Genomic DNA, 13,635 nt, shown 5'->3' with positions numbered 1-13,635 from the left:
AAATAAAGTAATAAAAATCCGGCATATGAGTAGATTCCAAGTTAGTTTCTAACACGCAGGGGATCAATTTTCTATAATAATATAACGCGAAATGAGCACCCACTTCTAATCGATTAATAATGTGTAGTAACCCCACAAAAAAATTGGGTGCGCAGTTTACGTGTAATTGTGTTCATTGTACGCTGACTCGCCCCCAAACAAAAGTTGGGCATAAAGTGGGTGCTCATTATACGTGACACCATTATATACAAGTGATCCCCAACTTTTTTAAACCAACATTTTTTAATACTTTTGAAACTACTTGTCTGCCTGACTTTTAAACGTTATTTTCGTTTTTCGCATCGCCGAAAATCTTTTTTTTAATTAACTTTCTTCATATATTTTAAACTACTTGTTTGGCGGAATGTTAAACGTTATTTTCATTTTCAGCACCCCGGAAAAAACTTTAAAGGTGGTAATTTAAAAGGATTGGTCGAAAGTTGAAATAATTTTCATAGTTACCCTTTTTTATTAGTCGCGTGCAAGCGACTCTATAAGTCACTCCGTCGGTCAGTCGGTCGGTGGCTCCGTCGATCGGTCTGTCCGTAACACTTTTGTACTTAGCTTTTGTTGTTAAGATCAAACGTCTGTTGTTAATAGATGCTGTTCTTAGCTTTTTTAAGTTTTTCTTGGCTTTTCGGCCAAGATCAAAGTGTAGCATCTTTTCCGGCAGATACTGCAAGCTATGACTAGCTATGACTAGCTATGACTAGCAAAGACCAGATGTGGGGGCAACCCCACATGCCTGACCTTTAACCAGCTCCCATTTCCCACCTCTCGGGAGCTGGTCCCCTTTTCCCCTTCCCCCTCCCTTCACTCCTCACATTAAAAATCGGCCTTGTGCCTAATTTGCTCGGTGGGGGAGCAAATAAATACCATCTTTTCCGGCAGATACTGCAAGACCATATGTGGGGGTAACTCCGCATATAAGACCTTGGTCAATGTAGGGGCAACCCTTCATACCACTTGTCACTATCCAGCTCCCCTACTCCCCGGGCAGTTGGTCCCCATTTCCCCTTCACTCCTCACATTAAAAATCGGCCTTGTGCCTTATTTGCTCGGTGGGGGAGCAAATACATACCAACCCCACATATAAGACCTTGGTCAATGTAAGGGAAAACCTCCGTACAAATTGTCACTATCCAGCTCCCCTACTCCCCGGGGAGCTGGTCCCCAGTTCCCCTTTACTACTCACATTAAAAATCTGCCTTGTGCCTAATTTGTTCGGTGGGGGAGCAAATAAATACCACCTTTTCTTGGCCTTTTGGCCAAGATCAAAGTGTAGTATCTATTCTTACTACATGCTGTACTTATGTTTGTAACTTCTGTATTAATTTAATGTAAAATGATCACCCACTTTACAACCAGTCAGTCTGAAAGCCATTCAAGTCATTCTTCAGATCATTCAAGTTGTTTTTGAAGGATTCCAGTTATTTTTTAAGCATTCAAGTCATTCTTAAGATCATTCAGTTCATCCTTAAGTTCATTAAAGTCATTCTAAGTCATTTGCTTTTTATTTATTTAAGTCATTTCAGCCCATTTTTCGGTCATTTTAGTTTATCTTAAAGAATTTCATGTCGATCCTACATTCACGCATTCATTCATTACACGAAAGCACGCGACTAATGGCTATCGGCCTTGTTATTTGTTAAATAACGTTGTTAAGTTTATCCCATGCGTCCATGGTCAATTAAAAATGAAATACTATTGCGGTACTTTTATTACTGAAGTAAAAGTTTAATTTAAAGTAATCATTAACCACGTCTGAACATGAGAAATAATAGTGTGAATTAATTTTAGGCATTTAAAGTTTGCGAAGCATTTATAATATAAACAAACATGTAATCTGCAAAATCGAATCGGCAGTGCGTAAACAAGATAAAATATAAAGCATCCCTAATAACCGTTTAGTAAACACTAATTACTGTCTCGTTAGCTTTATCATTAAAATAAAATATAATTAATAATGATGTGTCACTGTAAATGTATTACTGAAATAAAGCATAATAATTATTTGTCACTGTCAACGAAGTAAACGTAAAGAGCAAGGAACATATGCATCTCCGGAAGTGACGTCACTAGAGGAAGTGCCGTCATGAAATAGTCCATTAATCCCATGAAGGGGCGTCTCTAACATAAAACAACACGACAAACAAGCAATAAATCAAGTAATTTGATTGTAATAACGAAAATAGTACTGGTAATAATTTAAAATGTCGTGCCAATCATTTTTTTTTTTTCGAGATTCCGAATTTTATAATCCGGATATTTAAAATGCAATGATTCAAATCAGGGAAGTTATATTTGTGGAAATCTCTGGAGTGTTCGTTTTTGAATGGTGTTACGCTAATTCTGGAATATTCAAATATGTAGATCGGAACCAATATGATTTTGAGGGATGGGAAGATGACAAAATCATTATTTGTGTAGGGGTAAAGCGTTAACAGTAGGCGATATGTCTAAATTCACTAATCAGTTAATTACGGAGTAAACCCAGGAAAGTAGAACAAAGTATAAATGTACTCGGCGTTGAATGGCCATGACGATGATGAATATGACGCTCCTAGGAATAAATGTAATGTTTTAATAGTACGGAATTATGTGCATGTAATAGAGTTCTATAGTTATATAAGGTAATGGCTAATAGCGTAAACATAACACATTTTTATGTGCCAATTGTTGGTATAAACCTACGGTATTTTGGCGCAGAAGCGAAAAACTGCGCCTAGTTAATTATACAATAATATAAGAGATATATAATTATTTCCACAGCGATACAATGTCGTAGCCCACAGCAACAATGAAAGTTAACAAACAGGAAATCAAAGACTCGAGTTTCGCCTTCATTTGGGCTCAATATATATATATATATATATATATATATATGTGTGTGTGTGTGTGTGTGTGTGTGTGTATGTGTGTGTACGTGTGTTTAAATATATAAATATACATATATAACATATATATATATATATATATATATGATATATATAGCATGGAACAATGAAATGTTTAAATTGGTAAATAAATGGTGATTAAAAATAATATATATATATATTTATATATATGTATATATTATATATATATTTATATATATTTTTAATATATATATTATATATATATATTATATAAATATATATATATATATATACACAAACAAAAATAGGCAAAGGATAGTAAAGATATATTAGAAAAGATGTAAATAATACATATATAAGCATATACATTTTAAATGTATGATTTTATTATATATATATATAAATATATATATATATAAATATATATATATGAATATATTAATATATATAAATATATATATATATAAATATATATATATATATATATATATATATATATATATATATATCACTTATACCTGCACCCCGATGTGTTTAGCTGCATTTGGTGCGGTCTCTTGAGACGTGAATACCAACTAAATTACGAGTGTCGTAATAAACTTATGCGGTTACACCCCTAACGACACTCACATGTCTCATCCGACCAGGCGAGTGTAATCACACCAATACGAATGACTTACACATTTTTCAGCTTTTTTTTCTCCCAGCTTTTCCATGTTTCTTTTATTTTATTTTGGCGCCATTAATATCACAAAATGGCGTTTGAATAGTACTTAACACATTTTGCGGTCTAAGACCTCCTTTGAGTAACGGCTCGATTTTACGAGCAATCAGTGATTTGGGGGCGTTCGTTTGATCAGCATCTATTATTGAAGAAAAATACTTATGTCGATATACGCGTGCATGTCTCTCTCTCTCTGTATTTGAACACACACACACTTACACACACAACCACAAAACACACACACGCACACGCGCGCACGCACACGCACGCGCGCACACGCGCGCACGCGCATGCACGCACGCACGCACACACACACATACACACACACACACACATATATATATATATATATATATTGATATGTAGTTTGCTTGAAGCATTGTGTGGGATAGGTATGTAAAAGAGATTGAGAAGGCTGTCACAATGCGAGGAATGAATTATAGTCGCTGTTAGTAAGACGAGACGAGAACAAGTGGCGATTTACAAATCAATAAGTACATACATATATATATTATTATTTATATATATATATAATTATTCAGTTGTATGGTAAAATTTCTTACTTGTAATTCCATGCGACGTATTCCATTATTAATTTCGGAAAAGGGAAATTTTTTCCGAAATTAATAAGTGAATACGTCGCATGGAATTACAAGTAAGACATTTTACCATACAACTGAATATATATATATATATATATATATATATATATATATATATATATATATATATATAAATATATAAAATAATATATATATATATATATGTACTTATTGATTTGTAAATTGCCACTTGTTCTCCTCTCCTCTTACCAACAGCGACTATAATTCATTCCTCGCATTGTGACAGCCTTCTAAATCTCTTTTACACACACACATATATATATATATATATATATATATATATATATATATATGCCACCCTGCACTGATGATTCCCGAAAGGATGAAACACTAGTGTCGGTAATAGTATATGCATGATACTCTTAGCACCTACGAAGTTATCTCCTCTAGCTGCAATACTTCTGTAAGAGTCCATGGAAGTCCTCATTTGTGAGCGTGCCAATGACCCCCTTCACAACTTCTTTCATGCCCTCAATTGTCTCATAACGACAGTCTCTAAGGTTTTCCCTGAGCTTAGGGAATAATCAAACGTCACAGTGAGTAAGGTCTGGACATTAGGGAGAGTTACGAACTGTCTTGATGACCGTCGTTGGTCAAATATTTTGAGACAAGGCAGTTTTTTTCTTAATGGCGTTGAGACAAACTTCGCACAAATATTCTGCATCTCCAATTCCTTTGAATAATCATGTGTACAGTTCCCGTACTGACGTTAAACTGTGCATTTATTAACCACTAAAGACACACCACGGTCTTTATCGATGAAATTCTTTATTTGGCTAATCAACTCTGGTGTTCTGACTTTCTTTCTCCTCCTAAATAAAAGTAAACATCAGCTAACTCGCTTGGAGTAATCTGTGCTAAACCTATGTCTCAACTTCGTCACAATCATCAAGCGGATTCTATACGTAGATATGATAGCTCCAATAGAAGAGGCAGACTTGAACAACCCCAAGAGGATGATCTAAGGTTGAAAGTTAGACAAGCACTTGAGACTTCAATGTCTCCAAAACTTAACCTTATATAAAGAATAATGTATTGTCGATTATATTACTGCGCAATTACAATGATATCATAATACTACCATCAGACAAAGGCAACGTTACATTGTTAAGGAATATAGTAGAATATTCCAAGCATTGAGAAGATTTAATAGAATCTTATGGCGAAATACTAAACCTTATATAAAGAATAAAGTATTGTCTATCGTATCACTGCGCAATGACAATGCTATCATAATACTACCATCAGACAAAGGCAACGTTACATTGTTAAGGAATATAGTAGAATATTCCAAGAATTGAGAAGATTTAATAGAATATTATGGCGAAATACTTAAACTTATATAAAGAATAAAGTATTGTCTATCGTATCACTGCGCAATGACAATGATATCATAATACTACCATCAGACAAAGGCAACGTTACATTGTTAAGGAATATAGTAGAATATTCCAAGAATTGAGAAGATTTAATAGAATCTTATGGCGAAATACTTAACCTTATATAAAGAATAAAGTATTGTCTATCGTATCACTACGCAATGACAATGATATCATAATACTACCATCAGACAAAGGCAACGCTACATTGTTAAGGGATAGAGTAAAAAGGGGCAGATTTAATCTGCTGGCAAGTCTAATTTGAAAAAGAATCCACCTTTGAAAACAGAAAGGAAGCTGTTACAGAACCTCACTAACAACAAGGATTTAATACCCCATGCAAAATACAGGTATGCTACCACACATATACGGCACCCCTAAGATTCATAAGGACAGTGTTCCATTAAGGTCAATTTGTTTACATGGAAAGGGGACTGCCCTTTCCATGTAAATAAGAAGAATATTAAATAAGTAAAAATGAAATTAGGATAAGCCTAGAATCGAACCCTGTAGGCAAAGTTAAGAAATGGAATGTGAGAAATTAAGTCTATTGTTAATTTTTTTTTAGAAATCTGAATATTGAATATGTCAGTAAAAGAATGAACAATGCAAATTAAAAATATATTGTTAAACAATTGGTTAGGTTAAAAATAGGTTAGAACAAGAGTGTGTTTTGGAAAGAAAATATGCATAGCCATGTGAAATTAGTCACATTTGAAAAACACACTTCGGACGTCATAGATAAAGGACAATTATCCAGATTGTATGGGTTCGTCAGTTAGAGCAGTCAGCTAGACAGAGAGAGTTGAGAGACAGTCATTGGCAGTTAGTGGTCAGTTAATCCCTTGGAAACGAAAGGGGAGAATGTAGATACAAGCGAATTCCTGACGTTTATCGACCGGCCGATCACATAAATAAAGCAATCAACATTGTGTTTTTTGTTAACTGTTGTCTCGTGTCGTCATTCAGTTACAACAGAAAAAGGTAATGTGTTCATCATCATCATCATCATCATCATCATCATCATCATCATCATCATCATCATCATCATCATCGTCAGTATTATGTGTCGTCACCATCATCATAAGTGAAGTATCTCCTCTTCACTATATGCGTATATGAACTATATAAATGTCTTCTCTCCCTCTCATCACTATCTATGTATTCTGGTATACATGTCATCGTGATATATGTCGCCATCATCTTTTTAATATGATCCCCTACTATGCAATACGTTGCCAGCGCCCGATGTTCAGCATGCCATTTATGGAGTCTTGTAGACGTAATCACGCCAATCGGAGGTAAATGTCCTTCGTACGTTAATAATTCAACTGACATCGTAACAATAATGAACACTGCTCCGATTCATTCCAACCAGATAATGAGTCTCGATGTAGTGATAGTGAGTTTGTTCACAAAAGTACCCACTGATAAGACTCTGACAGTGGTACGGGACAAGCTGACTTCAGATGCTTCATTGAAGGTATGTAGTTGCATCTCAATTGACAATATAATAGAGATGTTGGCCTTCTATTTAAAAACTATATACTTCGTGATGGGATTTATCGACAGGAACAATGTCTGGCCATAGAATTACCATTGTTCCCAGTACTGGCCAATACATACGTGGAATATTTTGAGGAAATGGCGTTAGATTTAACAACACTAAAACCAACAATGTGGCGCAGAGTTTAGAGAACTTATAAAAACATCAGGTGTAAAAGTGATATTCTTCTGAGGGTTGAAAGTTCAATTCTCAGTAGGGGAGAGAGAAAAAGAAAGAAAGAAAAAAAAAACGATTGCGAATTATTTAGGACCTCTATGACGTCATAGCTGATAAAGTGAGAACATCCTAATAAATAAATAAAGAGTTCCGTTAAAAATTCCGTCCAAATTCCCGAGTTGAACCGAAATATTTCCGAATTCGACAGAAACATTCTCGAGTTCAACAATACAACCTGAAGAAGCTCGGATGTTACATCGACCGAAACGTAATAAAAATGACCTTGTAGATGAGAACAGTAGTCCACTGAATCCAAATATTACAAATAATAGGGATTAGCCACCACAATACCACATTTACTCTAGAAGTTTGGCATAAAGCACGTATTCTATGTCAGCTTAAATAGGCTAGTGAAAACAGGGTGGAGTGATACAATTGTCGTCATAGAAAAGACGACATGATTCCATTTCCGTTTCTTCAGAAAAAATAGTACCTATCAACCCATGAAAGAATTAAAATAAAATGCTTATATGCATGACTACGAAAATCGCAAAGACGTTGCGATTACCTTTTTTATGGGTTCATAGGTGCTACTTCTTCTTAAAGGCAAAATAGAGTCATTGATTAATGAATTATTTTGCGAAACAGTTAATGTCAAGAATTGTGAATGTCGACGTAATTAAAGGAATAAATTGTAAGGTGGTCAACATCATGACACTTGGAATAAAGACTTGTCATCTATTTGTTATATGCTCTGTAATTACACTGAGCTTCAAAATTAAAGGGTTGGTATGAATAAAAGGTGAAATATAATTGAAAAAATATTTCCACAGAAATACACACATATATATATATATATATATATATATATATATATATATATATATATATATATATATATATATATATATGCGCACACACACGCACAGGCATTCATATATATATATATGCGCACACACACGCACAGGCATTCAGCTTTATATATATATATATATATATATATATATATATATATATATATATAAAGCTGAATGCCTGTGCGTGTGTGTGCGCGCGCGCGTGTGTGTGTGTGTCTGGTCACGAATAGGCTCCTATATGGTTGACTATTTAAAAAAAAAAACGATTACATATAATGATAGAAGATGTATTGAGACACAGGAAGGGGTATGTTTTATCTGGCAGAACGGTGATTCATTAAAAGTGTGGGGTCTGCGTTCGCGCATGGTCCACAAAGTATGGAAATAAAAAAATTAAAAATTAAAAAAAAAAAAACGTTCACAAGTGTTTTTGATATAGATGTATATAAGACTACTTTGATAAGTATGTTTTAACTTAAATAGGGATGGTATAATAAAATTGTGGGGTCTGCGTTCGCGCCTGGCCTCCATCGAATGGAAATAGGCACAACCTTTAATAAAGACTTTTCATATCTATCTGCGTAAGTATACTTTGATAATTATGGTTCAGTTTGAAGAAATATGATATAATAAAATTATGGGGTGTTCGTTCGCGCCTGACCTCCATAGTATGGAAATATGTCACAAAGTTTAATAAGGATTTTTTAATATAGATCTACAGAATATTGTGATAAATGTTTCAGTGTGAACAGGTATGGTATAATAAATCATGTGGTTTATCTATTTTATTTTTACTTTCATCATATTTTGCTTTGGTTTTGATACCCCCCCCCCAAATTCGAAGCTATCTCTTTACAACCTTTCCTTTTCATAACCTATCATACTTTCATAAATCAGAGTCCATTTTCTGTAGACTGTTTTTGAACCCAGTCAACGACGGGTACTTTTGCTAGTATATATATATATATATATATATATGTGCGTGTGTGTGTGTGTGTGTGTATATATATAAGAACAGAGAATTAATAAAACATGTTAAACACACTATAAAAAGAGTTAGAAACATATTTCATTTTCAAAAAGGAGACACAAATATAGTCGATTGTCCTTATTCCGTGGAGTTTCGAAAGAAATACCTTTCTTCGCATCCTTCTTACTTTATAAATATTTTATCTTTAATATTTTTAATATATTTAAGTTTGCTATTTTAGATTATCTTTGTAAACTTAATTGTAATTCTTATTTCATCATGTATATATATATATATATATATATATATATATATATATATATATATATATATATATATATATATGTATGTGGGGGTACCAAATTGGTTAAAAGGGAAAAATATTCCCAATTCGCATTTAGGTAAAAATGCACTTTCGTAAACAATTGAATTCATTCAAAACATATCGCTAAAATCAAAACAAAACAACATCTAAGTAAATCGCGATATATCCAGTCAGTCGGCGAGATGGTCCAGGGGTAAGGGTTAAGGCTCATTACCGTTGGGTCCCGATTTCGAATCTCGCTAGATACAGCCACTCTGATGAGTCGTAGACGAGGAAACACGTGTCAGTGGATAATTACATTTTAAAATAATATATATATATATATATATATATATATATATATATATATATATATATATATATATATATATATATATACCGCTCCCCATGTGGGGGTACCAAATTTGTTAGAAGGGAAAAATATTCCCAACTCGCATTTAGGTAAAAATGCACTTTCGTAAATAATTGAATTCATTGAAAACATATCAATAAAACCCAAAACAAAACAACTATATATATATATATATATATATATATATATATATATACACACACACATACTGAAACGCAGGTTTTCAACTCAAACACTTAAACTAAATAAACAACCTATCATCCTTTCCCGGACAACTCGAGAGGCTTAAAGGCTTTATTTAGTTATTAACAAACATCGGCCAATGCCCCTGCCTCATCCTTCTAATCGCTCCGGGGAATCTCTGCAAGCATCTTACTGAATGTAATGACGACAACAGCTTGTTAAACGAATTCGGGATTCCGAATGGAAATCAGGCCACATACAACATATGAGGTTCTTAAAACTATAATGCGAGCCAGGAGTAGTTAGGGGAACCCTAATTTAAATCAAATTGAATATAAATTATAGCCGGTGTTTGGGAAATGGAGAGATATATACGTTTTTGGCGATTATCTATATAGATAGGTTCGGAGTTCCAATTCAGTTTCCTTAAGAAAGACATACTTATAAATCTTAGTGGTTTCGTTGCTTTGGTTGTTTTACATTACGACAGTAACATTTTTTTGTTTGTATCTGAAAATATGACGTTTGATTTGAGTTTTTCTTTCGGGATATGAAGACTTATTTAACCCTATAAGACCGATTTACTGATAAACCGGTAATTTCCGATAAAGCTATATACTAATTTGCCGCTAACCGGGTATTTCTCCGACCACGCATTTTTGTTGTGTCAGGAGTTAAAAATAGCTACCCAAGATCTGCTTAGCCTGCAAATTTCTTCCGTTGTTTTGGCGGAGTTTTGAGTTGTTTTGTAGACTAAGGTAGCCATAAAGCGAGCTAGTGACGAACGAATCACTTTGACAATTAAAGAGATTAGGGAGTTTCACGGTGCAAGAAGTGTTGGATAAAGTGACAAATTCTGATTCAGACGAAGGCAAATATGCTCATGAGTTTCTGAATCAAGTAACGCTCGTGATGATGAATATATTGATGAGGGAGAAAGTGATGATAATTATGATGGTGCAAGTGGGCTTGTTCATCCAGGAGAGCTCAACCTGTTGGGTAGACTGGCACACGGAGGCTTAATGCTGGCGGCAAAAAAAATTACTAATGCGATTAAATTATTTTTTCACAATTTTGTCCAGGAGGCCAGGCACAGGGGCAAATTTGGTTCAGTAGCTCAGTTCTGGTAGGATTAATGCCGAATCCCGTAATTTTTGGGGGAAAAAGTGAAAGCCTTTTATGTCTTTAAATAGCTGTTGATGGTGTTCAGTTTAGTTGTATTTTAGAAAAAAATGTATTTTTTGTTTTGGTATTTGTAAAACATGATTAGGTTTTGCAAAGGAAAACGAAAACAAAAACAAACAAAACAACAACAACAACGATAATATCAATATTCGGTTCATTTGGAGTCAGGAAGCCGATATCTTCAGACAGCCCGATCTAGTAACACCAAAATTAGTAAAGTATTGCTAGGTAGATATAGAATAATTTCTTCCCAGAAATCATCACGAACATCAAGGCCGATATCTTCAGACGGCGTAAAAATTTTTTTTATTATTATTCAATTTTCACCTCAAACAAGGCACAGTGCCACTTTGATATAGGGGGCTACTATGGGGGATATAAGTTGCAGGGGTATTATGAAGGGAGATGAGTAGCAAGATTTCTGTTCACATTACACTTGAACTTCTGCATGTCAGTACAGTTGGGAAAGCAGAAAGGGAGTTCCAAAGTCTAGCAGTTCTGAGGAAGAAACTATTGTGGTAGAAGGACTTCTTTCGCCAAGGCGTCTCTACTGTGAAGGAGTGAGATTTAGTTGCTTGTCGGGTTTGTCGGGGGTATGCACGTCGAGGGGGCACAACTGCTTGCAGTTCGTCAGAGCATTCACCATTAAAGTTGTTGTAGAACAGGCAGAGGGATGCAACATTTCGTCGATGGCTGAAGCCTAGATGACTGTTTAGATGAAAGCTTTATTTAGTAGCACCAGAGAGAGTTCGGAAAATGGAACACACGTCAGAATTATATCGACGTATCCCCCACATACAGCGCCTGGTATTTCCAAATTAGTCACCCATCTAGTATTCCACAATAGGTCCCCTGTATCATAATATCCAGGCTCAGCATTGCTTAACTTCGCTGATCTAGCGAGAACCGGTGTGCCAACGTGATTAGGACGTATATACGACGGGCTTTCAATACGTTTCTACACTTTTTGCGTATGGACACTTTTATTGATGGTACACAAATGAAACTCTACCCCCCGCCTTCGAAGTCATCTCCTCTGGCTGTAATGCACTTGAGCCGTTCCAACAATTTCCGGAAAACCTCATGTAAGCAATGTGGTGTGTGAGAATATCAATGACCCTCGTCGCAGCCTCTTTCATCTCTTCAACTGCCTCATAACGATAGCTTCTAAGATTTTCCTTGAGCTTAACCCTACCAGACAGAGTTAACGATATACTCATATATAATAACCAAAAGTCACAAGTAGCAAGGTTAGGACTATATTTAAAGACTGGAACTTATTAGTCAAATCTTAGTCAAATAGTCTGTGATCTTTTCTGAACAACGTTGGGACCAACTTCGCGCAAATCTTTTGTATCTTCTATTCCTAGTGAAAAATTGCGTGTACAATACTCACCCTGACATCAAACTGTTCTATAGACACGCGAGGGTCCTTATCTATGAAATTCTTTATTTGGCCAATCAAATCTGGTGTTCTGACTTCCTCACCCCCCCCACCTCGAACCATCCCTCACAGACTTCCTGCCTTCTTTGAATCTCTTATGCCACTCAAAATCTGATGGCCAATCATGCATGATGTTCCAAAAGCAGTCTGAAGCATTCTATACGTTTCTGTGTCATTTTTTTAAGTTAAAAAAAAAACAAACGAATTTTATGTGCCTGGCAGTGTTCTTACATAGGTTTTGTATTGGAATGTCTTCGATAAGTATTGATAATTGAGATAATCGAAAAAAATAATCCGAAGAAAGAAGGAACAGGCGATTTTGACCAAAGTTAAGATCTTATCACCATCATTGTTAGTAACTGTTTTGCTACTAAACTTGATCTACTTTGCCATCGGTAAGTGAGCGAGAAATACTTCTAAAGTGAGCCAATTTAAACTTTTGTCTCAGTCTAGATTGCCCATTTTAGGTGAGCTGGATTTTTCCTCCATATTTAAAACTGACCTTGTGTCCAACTTTGCACTAGGGCGGACGAAAGTAAATAGGAACAATAACAACCTCTCCTTCGAGACCTCCGCGAATCACCTCCATTGAAGGAGGCGACGTCAGAATCTGGCCGTGAATATCGACACTTCATCTGAACGTGTCGGCATATATACATTCAGATTTGGTAGATGACGGCGACATCTAACTCGTCCGAACATTAACAACTCTCGACCTAAAACGAACTTACTTTTTATTTTATTTTTCATATTTTCTTCGTTTTTGTTTCCTTTTTCATTCAATTTTATTTATTTAAAAGTCGGCCTTCTCTCTCTCTCTCTCTCTCTCTCTCCCTCTCTCTCTCTCTTTCTCTCAATTTCCGCTTAGCGATGTAAACAGCTATTGGCAACCGTCGATTGATAAACTACGCCATCATGATGTCTCCTTGCGTTAAATTTGTCGAAGCATTTTCCAACGTGGTTAAAAAATATC

At 35.0% G+C, this 13,635-nt stretch overlaps 1 pseudogene; it reads left to right on the top strand.

Moving 5' to 3' along the window:
- Nucleotides 1-1,287: 1,287 nt before the first annotated feature.
- LOC145267275 (U2 spliceosomal RNA) lies at nt 1,288-1,397 on the top strand (annotated as a pseudogene).
- The last annotated feature ends 12,238 nt before the right edge of the window (nt 1,398-13,635 follow it).

This window comes from Euprymna scolopes, chromosome 42, assembly GCF_053919585.1.
Source record: "Euprymna scolopes isolate OS-2025 chromosome 42, ASM5391958v1, whole genome shotgun sequence".
Lineage (NCBI taxonomy): Eukaryota > Metazoa > Mollusca > Cephalopoda > Sepiida > Sepiolidae > Euprymna > Euprymna scolopes.
This window is presented reverse-complemented; position numbering and strand designations above follow the sequence as displayed.